The sequence below is a fragment of the Triturus cristatus genome, chromosome 11 (genome assembly GCF_964204655.1).
Source record: "Triturus cristatus chromosome 11, aTriCri1.1, whole genome shotgun sequence".
Taxonomy (NCBI): Eukaryota; Metazoa; Chordata; class Amphibia; order Caudata; family Salamandridae; genus Triturus; species Triturus cristatus.
This window is the reverse complement of record NC_140594.1, coordinates 1,112,234,555-1,112,246,789: the sequence shown is the minus strand read 5'-3', so window position 1 is coordinate 1,112,246,789 and position 12,235 is coordinate 1,112,234,555. Positions and strand designations below refer to the sequence as shown.

At 44.4% G+C, this 12,235-nt stretch overlaps 1 protein-coding gene across 3 annotated transcripts in view; it reads left to right on the top strand.

The window, feature by feature from the left end:
• The first annotated feature begins 210 nt into the window (after positions 1-210).
• Positions 211-12,235, top strand: part of AP2M1 (adaptor related protein complex 2 subunit mu 1) — a 157,453-nt gene continuing 145,428 nt past the window's right edge. The window contains exon 1 of one of the 3 annotated variants that reach the window (XM_085635615.1): positions 211-372. The gene's annotated coding sequence lies outside the window, so the exon portion shown is untranslated. Of the gene's footprint in view, positions 848-12,235 lie in introns of all 3 variants that reach the window. The other 2 variants (XM_085635618.1, XM_085635617.1) reach the window with 2 other exon arrangements.

The window sequence follows — 12,235 nt, the reverse complement described above, 5'->3', positions numbered from 1 at the left end:
GGATCATGAATTAAAAGTTGGTCCAAACAGGGGCCTCCAAAATACGTTTGGCCCCGGGCCCCCAAAATACGTTTGGCCCCGGGCCCCCAAAATCCTTAAGATGCCCCTGCATGTCTGCTTCTGTCATTCAACGGCATTGAGTCTTTCTTTTATTACACTAGATGAATTCCGTTAGAGATGTCCCTGGGAAGGGAGGCATCTTAGTCCTTCGTCCATGTTCACGGCCCTGTTTGGCAGTCGGATTCCCTTACGTATAGCGCATTGACGTCACCGCCGCAGCTAGCAGCAGGGCTGGGAGGAGGAGCCGCCATCTTGGAGGCTGGTGATCTGTGCAGGGAGCGGCGGTGCCCGAGAAACGGGCTGCAGGGGCAGGTGAGAGCCGCTGATAGAGGGGACGAGTCAACCGTGACAGACGTCTTGGGAGGCTCAGGTGGAGCACGGGTGATGGCCGGCGGGTTAGAGCAGAGATGTGTGAGTTGAGAAGTGAGTGGGTGGGTCTCGGTTTTCCTGAAGGGGTGTCGACTGTAGCCGCCTGCCTTGCGCTTCCCGAGGTCGTGACAGCTCGCATATGTCACCGGTAACCCTCCGGGGCGCGAAGAGCCATGCTGTCCCCAGTGATGGCAGCTGACACATTGTTGCGGAGATGAGGGTGGAGCAGACGCTGAGTACCGGTGGTGCTCCGCTGGTCCGCTACCCGGCTGGTAGATATTAACGTTGGCACCCCTGGTGCGTGAAAGCTAGATGGATGGCTGATGACAGGCTACCTCCACGAGGTGTAGGGAAGAGGAATGGGAGCTGAGGTTCCCGGCGATGGATGCTGAGAAGCAGGCAGTCTCCATGGGTGAGGGTGAGTGGCAGAGCATGAGTGTTTATAGACTATATCTAGGGGTGCGAGGCTGAGGCATAGGTGCTGACCGACTGGCTATCTACAAGGGGTGTGGGGAAAGGCTTGTGCGCTTATGGACAACATTCAAGGGCGGTTTCTGGCCGCCATGCTTCCTCCGAAGGGGTGAAGAGCAGAGGCATGGGTGCTTATAGGCTACCTCTTCGAGGTGTGGGGCAGAGGCATGGATGCTGACAGACGGGCTACTTCCAATGGGTGTGGGTAGGGCTGCAACCTTGACCTATCTGTTTTGTGGCTCTTTAGGCAATGTGGTGATCCTGTAATAGCAGTTATTTTTCATATAGTAGTTATGTCTATTTATTTCCTTTAAAGCCTATGTAGAAATAGTTTAGGTAATATAATTTTTGACATGCATTCGTTCAGTATTTGTTTTTGCAGTTTATATTTCAGAGTTAAAACCGCCTGATTGTTTTTTTCTTGTGTTCCGTTGCAAACATCGTTCTGACCAATAAACGCTGGTTGTGGCTACCCTAGGTAGGTGCGTTTGTGCTGAGGTCTCCGCTAATGGTCACTGGCAGAGGGTTGGTGGAAAGGAGCGTTGCAGATACGTGTTTACATTGGCCCCTCTCCCCCTGTAGGTGAATTTTGGGTAGAGGGATGGCTGCTGACTGACCGGCTACCTCCAATGGGTGGGGCAGCTTGTGAACGTTGCTCGGGAGCGAGAACATTTGTGCAGGACGCTGAAAACCCAGCCTCACGGGCTGTACGTGGCTTTAGTGCCCAATCTGGCATATTATTCGGAAGATGAGCATAATCCTATAATTATGGTTTGGTGTGTTCATGGTGGGTTTTTTCTAATATCCAGTCGTATCGTATTAGTCACAAATTTGTAAACTTTGCGCACAGTTAGCTCTGTTGTACACTGCTGGTTGAAAGGAAATGTGCCGGTGGGAGACCAAAACGGAGGCTATTTGAGAAACCTTGCGAGTTGTAGGCAGTGATTGAATGTACAGTTCTTAAGCCCCTCCCAGCACCTCACGCCGATCTCCTAATTGATGCATGTTGTTTCCGTAGAATGAGGCGGCGAATGCTCTAAAGAGGGTTTATCTTCCCACTAACTTCACATGCTCCTTTTCATCTGAATGTGATCGGAGAAGCCACGCCTGTTGTACTGAGTTGTGTTGCTCAGCCACTGTTTGTTGAATAGCACTATTGAGCAGTGGGGCCATTTCTGGAAACAGATGAACGAGGGACATCGAGCGTGGTTCTGATGTTAAAATGTGATGCTTTGCGGTACCAAATGTGGTTTAGGATATTAAGTAATTCGTTTTTTCCTGTAGTACAATCAAATTATCACGTACGGTAGCCAGCCTCAAGAAAACACCGTGCTGTCACCACCTTTAGGATTGTTTTCGTTTTGGTTTTAGGTCGTGGCAGTTTTCTCTGCCCATGTTCTGAGCTGTTATTGTGAAATGCGTGGTATGTTCTTTTTTTCGTCACTACGAATACTCTTCTTGCGCCTGTTGTGTACCTTTTGGAACTACCACTGACTGATGTTGTCCCCGTTGGAATGCGTTTTCTCTGCTATTGGGTGGGGGGGGGGGGTGTCATTGATAAGGCAGTGACTGTCACAGAGGACCCATTTCCGCTGGTATTATCCGGGCTTCTCTCAGATCATGGCTTTGACAATGGTCTGGAGACGTTGGCTGTGGCAGTGTTGATAACGTGTGACTGCTTCCGAACTCATTTTTTGTCGAGGGAGTTGATTAAGTTAGGTTTCGTAACTTAATATGCTCGCCCTTGCTATTTTTGGGGGCATTTTTCGACCCTGGCTACCATCCTATAGTTCCATACAGTAGGACAAAAATCTGCATACCAATCCATATTATAAGGTAGCCCAACATTTACATATGTCAACTGAAAATGAAATTTCTCCAGACTACTGGTGCAGTTTGTTACTAAATGCATGGGTGGGTTAATAGTCCCACACTGTCGCTGCTGCCTGCAAAAAAAAAACTGTCTGTTCAAATAATAGACTACGTTGATGTTGCCTTAATTGCATGCAACACAGACATTTTTCTAGGGCCAGTGTTCTTTCCTCCTAACTACCTTTCTATATGAGATCACATATTTTTGCATAGCACATACCACATGTTTTCTTTATAGGATTCAGTGAGGCGAAGAGCCGGTATTCTCCTAGAGGTCTCTGGCCTATTGTCCCTACCTATTGGGTGCGAGTCTGGGTGGTGATAAGGGCAACCTAGAGATGGGGTTGTAGAGAATAGGCTGAATCTAATATACACATTTCTGCCGTTGAGAACTGGTAGCCAAGCGACGCAGTAGTTGTTTGCAAAGGTTCCTACAATGACTGATCTGATTCTAAGAGGAGATTGCGTATCTCAAGCAGCAAACACGAATTTGCTGCTAGTAATAGAAAGAGGTTGGAGTGAGGAAGAACTAGATTAATGTCTACGTGCAGGTTTTCTTGATGATCTTTTATTCCCCAGCTTTGTGTGTGTCTGACTTTTGCTACAGTTTCTTTTGGGAGTGTTTTTTAGGTCAATGGTACATCTACAGCCATCGTTGAGACTGACCAACACTGGTATTTGCGAAGCACTTTCTGGTCTGTGAGATCCATTTGGTAGTTATCCATTTATTCATGTTTCATCTTACTGAAGCCTTGTAAAATGGCAAAACGCATTCGAAGAATGTTGAAAATGCAGGCTATCAATGGTTGTTTACTCTACTTTCTTTGTATCGTGCCAACCAGGTGCAACATGTTGGCCTGAATTTAAAGAATTGGTGACAGTACCTGCCCTATTAGTCCTAGTCAAAAGGGCTGAATTGTAAACCTGTGCAGAAGCAATAAAAGTGAATCGCATTTCCTTTTGGTGTTGAAACCCTCATTAGTCATTAAAAGCATTTTTTTGGACCTAGGAAAATAAAAACGAGATAGAGGCAAATGAATTGAAAGTGACCGTCGAAGCTTGCCATCTTTGAAAGGATGAGCTCACCTGTTTCAGGCTAAAAATAATGCATCTGGCTGGCGTTATTATCTTGGAACTGTTAAGCAGTACCATTTTGTTTGGTACTAATTGGTGTGACTCATTAGATGATGAAATAGAATCCTGAATAAAAACGCAGTACAGTATTCCTTATGGACCCTCGCCCCTCCCCAAAAAAAGCCTGCTGTGAAGCTACTGGTTTGGAGGGCTGGCGTTTGGAGCTGCATGCAGGACTCTTGCTTGTCTCCTCCCCAGGCCGGACAAGGCGCTGCTGCTTCTTCCCTACCCCAGGTTGCCTGACGCACTTTCATCCTCCCCATCTTCCTTCCTCTCTGGACAGCTGCAGAAAACAGACATGAATGGCAGATGCCCCACGTCCTATGCTCGTGTGTGTTTAGAGTGGGGTTGAGCGGTGTGCCCACTGCCCACACTTGCAGAATAACCCTTCCATAATGGTGGCAATTGGTGGTGTATTGTGGGCATCCATGGTATGTTGGTGCTTGTCTTTGGCGTATTGGTAGACTAGGCAGATGTAAATTCATGATATATTATGGGCATCCATTGCACGGTGGTGCCCACCCATAGCCTAATGGTGGCCCTGGCATTATGTTGGTAATTGGTGGCGCATTGTAGGCATCCATTGCACATTCGTCTTTATACTTGGTATCATGTTTACCAAGGCAGAATTGTAAATTCTGGCATATTGGGGACATTCATTTCACATTGCTAGTGATTCTCGACATTGTGCACGTCCTTGACACGCGAAAATCAAATCTTGGTTCCTATTTATGACAATTCCTAACCTTTTTTGCGCATGTCTGCCATGATTGCGCCCACCAGTGCATAATGCGGGTTCTTGCTTAGTGGTAAAACCAGCTCTGTTGAGGTAATGGTGTGCTGGTGTTAAGGCAGAAATGAGTTATGAATACATTAAAGGCCAAGCAGGCCATGAAATGTAGAAGCGGAGCAAGTGAAGATATGTAATGTATACGCTAGTGTCTGCCCAAACCCCAGACCTCCATGTCTTTAGCTATGTCTGCATTTTGAAGAGCGGTTTGGGCAATGCGAAACATATTGCTTTTGTAAATTGTTTTTTTTTTTTTGCTCTTAATAGTTTCTCTTGGTTAATCTCATTTGAGTAGTCTTTACGAAACCTTTAACGTCATGGCTTTTTTTTTTTTTTTGTACCGTGGCGCCGGCATTTTGCAGAGACGATGTCTTCTTGGCCTTCGGGAGAATGCACCGGAATTTCGTTAGTTAACCCTTGCACTTGAACAGTTGCGTTTTTCTTTCCGATAAATCCCCTCCCCAGAGCGGCAGATAACCAGAGAGCCAGCAGGCCAGCCGTCTGCCTGCATGATAAGCCACCCCTTCCGCCCCACTGGCTGGAGCCTCTCCATGGAGCGCTGGTGTCAGACTTGAAGCTGCTTGTTTTCTATCTCTTTTCTTTAGTCAACGAATTGATGTACCAAGTAGTGCAATTGGGAAATGTGCCCAGAGTGACGTTTTCCGCTCCCTTTCTTAGCAGTTACTGGTGGACTACAGGAGGCTTCATGAAAGACGATGGCTTGTAGAGCCCAGTAGGACTGGCGCTGAGTTAGTGTATGTGCACCCGCCTGCAACATGTGTATGTCATTAGAGAAATCTAACGACTAGATCATATAAGCCATTCCTGTCCTTTTTAGCAAGGACACCACTTTCAGGCATGAGGCTGCCTTTCGTTTTTCCCTGTGAACAGTCGATGGATGGATGGATGTCTCTAGTGTTTTTGAGGGATATGTGCTCGGCATCCTGTTTTTTTCCCTGTGGCATAACTAATCTGGTGCCCAGTTGGGCTGTAGCAGAATCAGTCTGGTGTTCCAGTTTTATTAGTTAACATTTTTAATGGAGTCTTATTAAACGCGCAGAATATGTCTCGCGCTATGCATTCAGGATATCTGGATGCACATACTTATGATTTTATGCAGCGCTTTAGAGCGCTGCTCTTGAACACTTCTTATCAAAGAATCGAGGCCTGGTGGGCTGATTACCCCACCGGCTGGCTCGTCTTTCTAGCTTGTGACTGTCATGTTGATGCTGCTACAAAGGTGCAGTTGTGGCTTTTTGCGCATCAGGTGCTTGTGACTGTTGGAACATCCCAGAGCCTTTGAAGTCATCCCTGCGAAGTCCTAAATTACGCCTATAAAAAATATTTTTCCTGCATTTTTTAAAGGTGACTACTTTAAAAGCTCTAAAGTGAAGACATTTCGAGTGCTGTCAGCCAAGACACATGTTTTCTTTTTAGGAGTTGACTGTTTGGCCAGTGTACCTGGGCCACTTTCTCATGTAATGCGTGGTTTCTTTCCTGTGTGGATGCAATAGTTTTTTTGGGAGGTGATTAATGTTTTGTCTATATTGATGGTGTTTTCTTCCCGTCGTCTAAAATTGAGACTTTGTTTAATGCTGAAGTGCTTACCAAAGGAACTGTCAACCTTTTGTGTTTAGAATAAGTTGGTCTACAGTTGTAGTGCATACATGTTATTTACTTTTTGTCGGGCAGTGTGGCTGCTGGCCGTTTTTTTGCTCTCTGCAAGAAATCGAAGCTGCATTTGCATACATTAAAAAAAATATATTTTGCAGTTTGTAACTGCAAAAGTCTGTGCCGGTTGCAAGCCAAGGTTTTTTTGCTATCACCTGGTCGAATCTCATATCGGCAGTACTATTGTCTCAAACCCTTTAGCTAGAGGGAGTGAAGTATGCTAAGACGGTAGACTTTTCCTTTCCGTCTCTGTTTGGGTGCTGTATGTGGTAGAAAGTTACTAACTGGCCTGTAGGATCTTTCTTTTGTCTTTGACTCTCCAGCATACCAGATCAGGTGAAGGACCGGGGTAAAAGTGCATATGGATAATTGGCCTCAGCAGGATATTGGGAATTTATTTTCGTAGTACTTAGGAAGCTTCAGCCTACCCTCCAAAGGAAGCTAATAGCTGTTTATAGTATCATGTAAGGATCCTGCTGTTGGACGTGTGATTTTTACAAATTAATGCAAGTATGTGTACAATGAGAACTGAGGGCAAGAAACGTGTATAAATGGAAGAGAGATCCGAAATGCAACCCAGCAGTTCAGTGAGGTATGGAGGGAAGGGATGTAGTCTCAGATTGTACAGCGTTCGAAGAAGTGGTTTATTAGCTCTTTCCCGAATAGCATCAGCAAAGGAACAAGTCTAACTTGCGAGGGGAGGTTGCTCCAGAGTCTGTCCCTTTGCAGAGAATACCTATTGGTAAGGTCATTCTTACAGTCTTTTGGATTTCCGGCGCAGCCTGGAATGCACTCCCGTTAGTGCTGGTGCCACATAAATGGCAGATTTTACAGGCATGGAAATCTGAGGTATTTGGTTGTATATCTGATCATGTAGCAGGATTTGAAGTGGGAAAGAGGACCAGTGCAGTTTTCTCAATGTAGGAAGATGTACTTAAACTTTCTTTGGTAGGTGATTAGTCGTGTCTGCTTACAGAATGACTTTGATTGGTGTCTCTTGGAGGCAAGTAAGTAGTGTATTGCCTAAGAGGAGGTCTTCCACCATAGTCTGGAGGTTTTAAGCGAGGAAAAGATTAAATTTTGGAATAATTGCCCAGAATGAAGTTACCCATGGCTGTTTGTGGTAAGTAATCCCAAAATTAACTCTTTTCTGCAACCTTCGGCTTTTTACAGAGTGGCTTTTAGCATCTCACCAGTCTGTGTGACGCACATTCTTTCTGATATGGTTCAGTAATTGTATATTGAGTGTCCTTGTATATGTAGTGTTTCATGGAACCCATGTCTGGTTAGTTACGTAAGAATAAATACCGGTAGTCTTCATAAGACCAGGATTGACTTAAGTTAAACCTGAGGATGTGAAGGACACGTACAATATTTAGCCATGCCTTGATAAAATCCGACTGGCATTAGCCAGGAAACTGTATGTGCAGTTTCGGCATGGCTGCCTTCTCTTGCGTTCCTTCACCAATAAATGGTCCAGTGGCACTTCATTGGGGTGTCCAGCAAGTAGCTCGGACGAGGAGTTTGAACTCCATGTTTTCTTCTTTTGCCAGAGATACCATACAATTAGACACAGATGGATGATCCAGTTGTGTAGGAACCTTGGCACAACACATTGCAAAGAAGTATTCAGGCTCCTAAAATATAACACTGAACTCCACATTGTCTATGCGGTATCACGTTTTCTAAGCTCAATGTGGTGGGCACGGATGAATTTTCTTAAAGTTTAACCAAGGATTGGGCTATGTGATCGACCATCTCATTGTTTTAATCTCAAGTACTATTTTAACCTATAATTGTTTTACCATGATTTTTAGCCTTTTTAATTGTTTTAGCAACGTTTGTACCTATTTGTGTCTGCTCTTTTATGGTGTAAAAAACTAAATAAAGAAATATATGATAATGATATATGATGAAACCTGAGCTTTACCTCTTTGTCCTTCTTCAAGGATCTTGCATACAAGTATCAATAAAGCCACCAAGCTTTGCCCTGTCTTTCATCTAGCATAAACCACGCAAGCAAACACATTCTGCAACACCTTTTGTAAATGTATTACACCTTTAACAGAAGTAATCTACACCAAATCTGGAATCGCATGGTTTGGTTTCGCTCCAACCTGCAGTACTGCGCACAGATATGGGGAGAGTAATCCATGGGGCTGCCCTGTATGTGTCCTTCATCTCTTCCTATGTTGCCTCCATATTGGATCAGATCTAGGCCATAGTATAAGCAATGGCACTGATAGTTCTCGGCCTGAATACCTTCTTTCCTGGCCAGCTGGTCCAAAGCTGAAAACATTTCAACACCACCGTGATCTCTCCAGGTTCGATGGTTTGTTCAAACTGCAAGTTCATTGAGAGATCATAAATAGAAACCCCAGGTTTCGATAGGTACCATAATGTAAAGCAGGCATAGGAAAAATACAAGAGCCGTCTGACTTTTTTTTCAGTTTGTATCAGATGGCCTTGTAGATCTTTGATTACTTATAAGACAGCCAATTCACCAATAAAGGGAAAACTCTGACAAACCAAGGCAAAACACTCCTGTAAGAATGTAACCCCTTATGTCACACTATTTTAGTACACACCACAGTGGAAGATCACCCAGTCCATATTTTAGGTCTTAAGCACTTAAGGACAGCACAATTTTGCAGACACTCCATTATATCTGTGGCTAATCATTTGCGTTATACGCCATATAACTCGGCCTCCAAACTCCTAGCGGCATTTCCTGGTGAGGATGGGAGCAGGAGCTTTCCTCTAGGGAGAAGAATGTCATCTGTCGTTACCAGATGAGTCCTGTTACCAGGAAATCCATTGTCTAGCTTTGATATTCTTTAAACAAATCTGTGCATTCTGGGAATTATAGTTTTAATTCAGTTCAATTGAATCAAATGTAACAAACCCGAAAACAATCATTTTTGGTAAAGGAAAAGCCCATCATTGGATAAACTGTGTTCCAGTGAAATTGTCATCTTGTAACCACAATGCCACCTCATTTAAGTTTGTGAAGACATAACGTCTTCTACGTCCGATGCAATGTGCCTTGCATGGACATATCCGTCAGCCAACAATATGGTATATAAATGTGCAGCAAATCTGAAATTGCATCTTTTTGGATTAATATTTCACCCAATTAAGATTACCAGGTTTCTTTTAGATACTCAGAGCAGTTAATCTTGGTACCTAAAGTAATATGACAACCCAAATTGTGTGGTACATTAATAAAAAAAAAATGCAAATACTGAATTTCTATACAGTCTTGGGCATTCATATTTTCAAATAATTAAGCATGGTACTGTAACTGGATCGATTGAAGCAGACGAACATTTGAACTTCAAAAGAGCACTGAATTGCAGAATTAAAATCGAGACCAGAAGCCTGTTTAGCAAATATGGTGAGACGTGCATCCTATGACACGTGCCATGGACTAGATTGCCAACTTCTAACTAAATATATTCGGTTGATATTTATGATGGTAACTAACCGTTTTGCATATTAATTTACCTCTAATGAAAAACGTTTCCAGTTAAAATTTTGTATCAAATTTGTTCGCTCCAGTCTGTCTGGGCCTTCTTGTGTTCTCTTCTTACCTTTGAAGCACTTTATTTAATTTATAAATGCAAAAATCAAATCAAACTTTGCATCTACTTTACTGGAGACTTCAAGGTTTCCATGTAAGGTAAGCACATAATGAGTTATTTACAGGGCAGACCGAGTTTTAAGATGGCCATCTAAAACATTCGGTATTTTCAGTAAGGGCAGGATTTACGTTATTCAGCTTTACTAATGGAATCCGTAGAAATTCTTGACTTTCCAGGTACATAGGCTCAATGTCATTCGTGAAGCTTGATGCATGCATACGCTGAACAAAATGCAAAGATGTCAGTTCGTCATGACATACCTGTATTCCATACTCCGTATCTCTAAATACATTTTTTAGGGATTAATGCTGTAGTTGTCATTCATAATAAAACCATAATCACCAGCCTCTAAAAGTCGTGTGTGATATATATACAAATCTTTTTTTTAATGTGAGCGTGATTCTGCATCAGATGGAAGACGTGATTTAATTTTTTGATAAACGTTCTGCTTGGTTTTTGGCATTGTCCGTACTAGATTATGTTCAGTCCAGTAGAGTGGGTCAGGTTTTATATCGTGGAATGAGTGCCAGCCAGGGAAATGACTTCTTGGCCTTGTCTGCCTCGGAGTCTGACGCATGCATAGGTGTAACTTACCTCTTGTCCTTTTCAACTCCTTGGCTGTACTTGATAGTCGTGTAGATTCCATGATGTCTAGGTATTTGATCCGTCTGACTCGAGTTATCTCTTGCGAAATGTGGTTAAGTAACCCCTCTTGAGCGTAGCTGTGAGCCAGTTTCCGTTTTTGCAGACTCACCTCTGTGTCAAATTTGAGATAGGAATTTTATACTAATAGACCCTATTTCTGCACCCTGGTAGCTGTTCATGTCTGCTTGCACACAGTGTCCTGGATGACATCCACCCCAGATTTTTAGGTCTCTCCTGGTGTTAGCAGCGCGCATGTGCTGCTCTCGCCATGCGAGGGCCTCTTCTAATCAATACAGTTTTGGAAGTGGAGTGTAAGCTCCGTCCCCTGTTTCCATTCGCTAGTGTCATCACACATTCTAAACCCTGGCTTCCCATTGTTTGAGGCTTTTTAGTCCCTTCTAGTTACCACCCTGTCCAGTTTTACCCCCGCCCACCGGAACTGGATACTTAAAGTGAAAGCGCGATGCAAATATAAACACGCGGCTGCCTTTTCACTACCGCGCTTGTTTTTTACATAGTACAATGCTTTTGTTTACTCAGTTGAAAAAACAGTATAATTATACCGCTGCTGCAGGAAGGAGGACGGCGTGCGGGTCACAAGACACACCCGCTGCCGTGGAGTGCGAGAGCTCAAAGTCAGCCGAGTGTTTATTTTCGCATTGGGCTTTCACTTAAAGTGAAAGCGCGATGCGAAAATAAACACGCGGCTGACTTTGCGTTACCGCGCTTGTTTTTGTAGGCACGGTCAGATTAAGTGATTTGCCCAGACAGAGCGGAGGCTTGAACTGGGTCCCCAGCTCCAAAGTCGGCAGCTCCAGCTGTGAGAACCATTGCATTGCCACTGAGGCACAGTTTTGAGACAGGGCAACTATTTGTAATGGGATCTCGGAGCAAGACGTGCACGGAAGCAGCACGAGACTGACTACAGTCTCCTTGCAGAGGAAGCCTGGCACGGTTTTTAACCAGTCAGCGCCCAGAGGAAGGTCTGTTGGCCGCTGCTTTTCTTTCTGTGTGTGGGCAAGCCTTGCCCACATAAAAGCAATTGTCTGAAATTCCTTAATTTACATCTGAATGTCCTAATGATCTGGGCAGACCGGGTCATACGCGGGTGACAACGTCCTTGAGGAAAACCTCAGTTTCGCGCCTTTAACCGTGATTGAGTGACACGCAAAATTTTAATTGAAGTTTATCCCCCCCCACCCCAGGTGATACGGTAATCACATCTCCGACCATGGCGTGGCCATAATGGCGGAGCTATGCAAATGTGCTCTGGAAATAATCGTGCTGTCCCCGGCAAACAAGAGTGCCATTTAGAAAGCATAAAAAATATCCAACTAAAGCAATTAATAGGACTTCAGCGGTTTCCAGGGGAAGGCAGCCTTCCTCCTGGGCATTCCCTTAAATGATTAGACCAGATTTCATTCATGTGGTGCTTGGGGCTGGTGGCAGGGAAGGGTGGGGGGGTAAGCGTGAAAGGAAAGTCGTTCAGGAAGGATGAACGGTGGGGCCAAGGAGCTGTGATAGCAATTGTGGACCTCCAGAGGTCTCTGAACTCCGGAATGGTGGGTCTATTACCTCT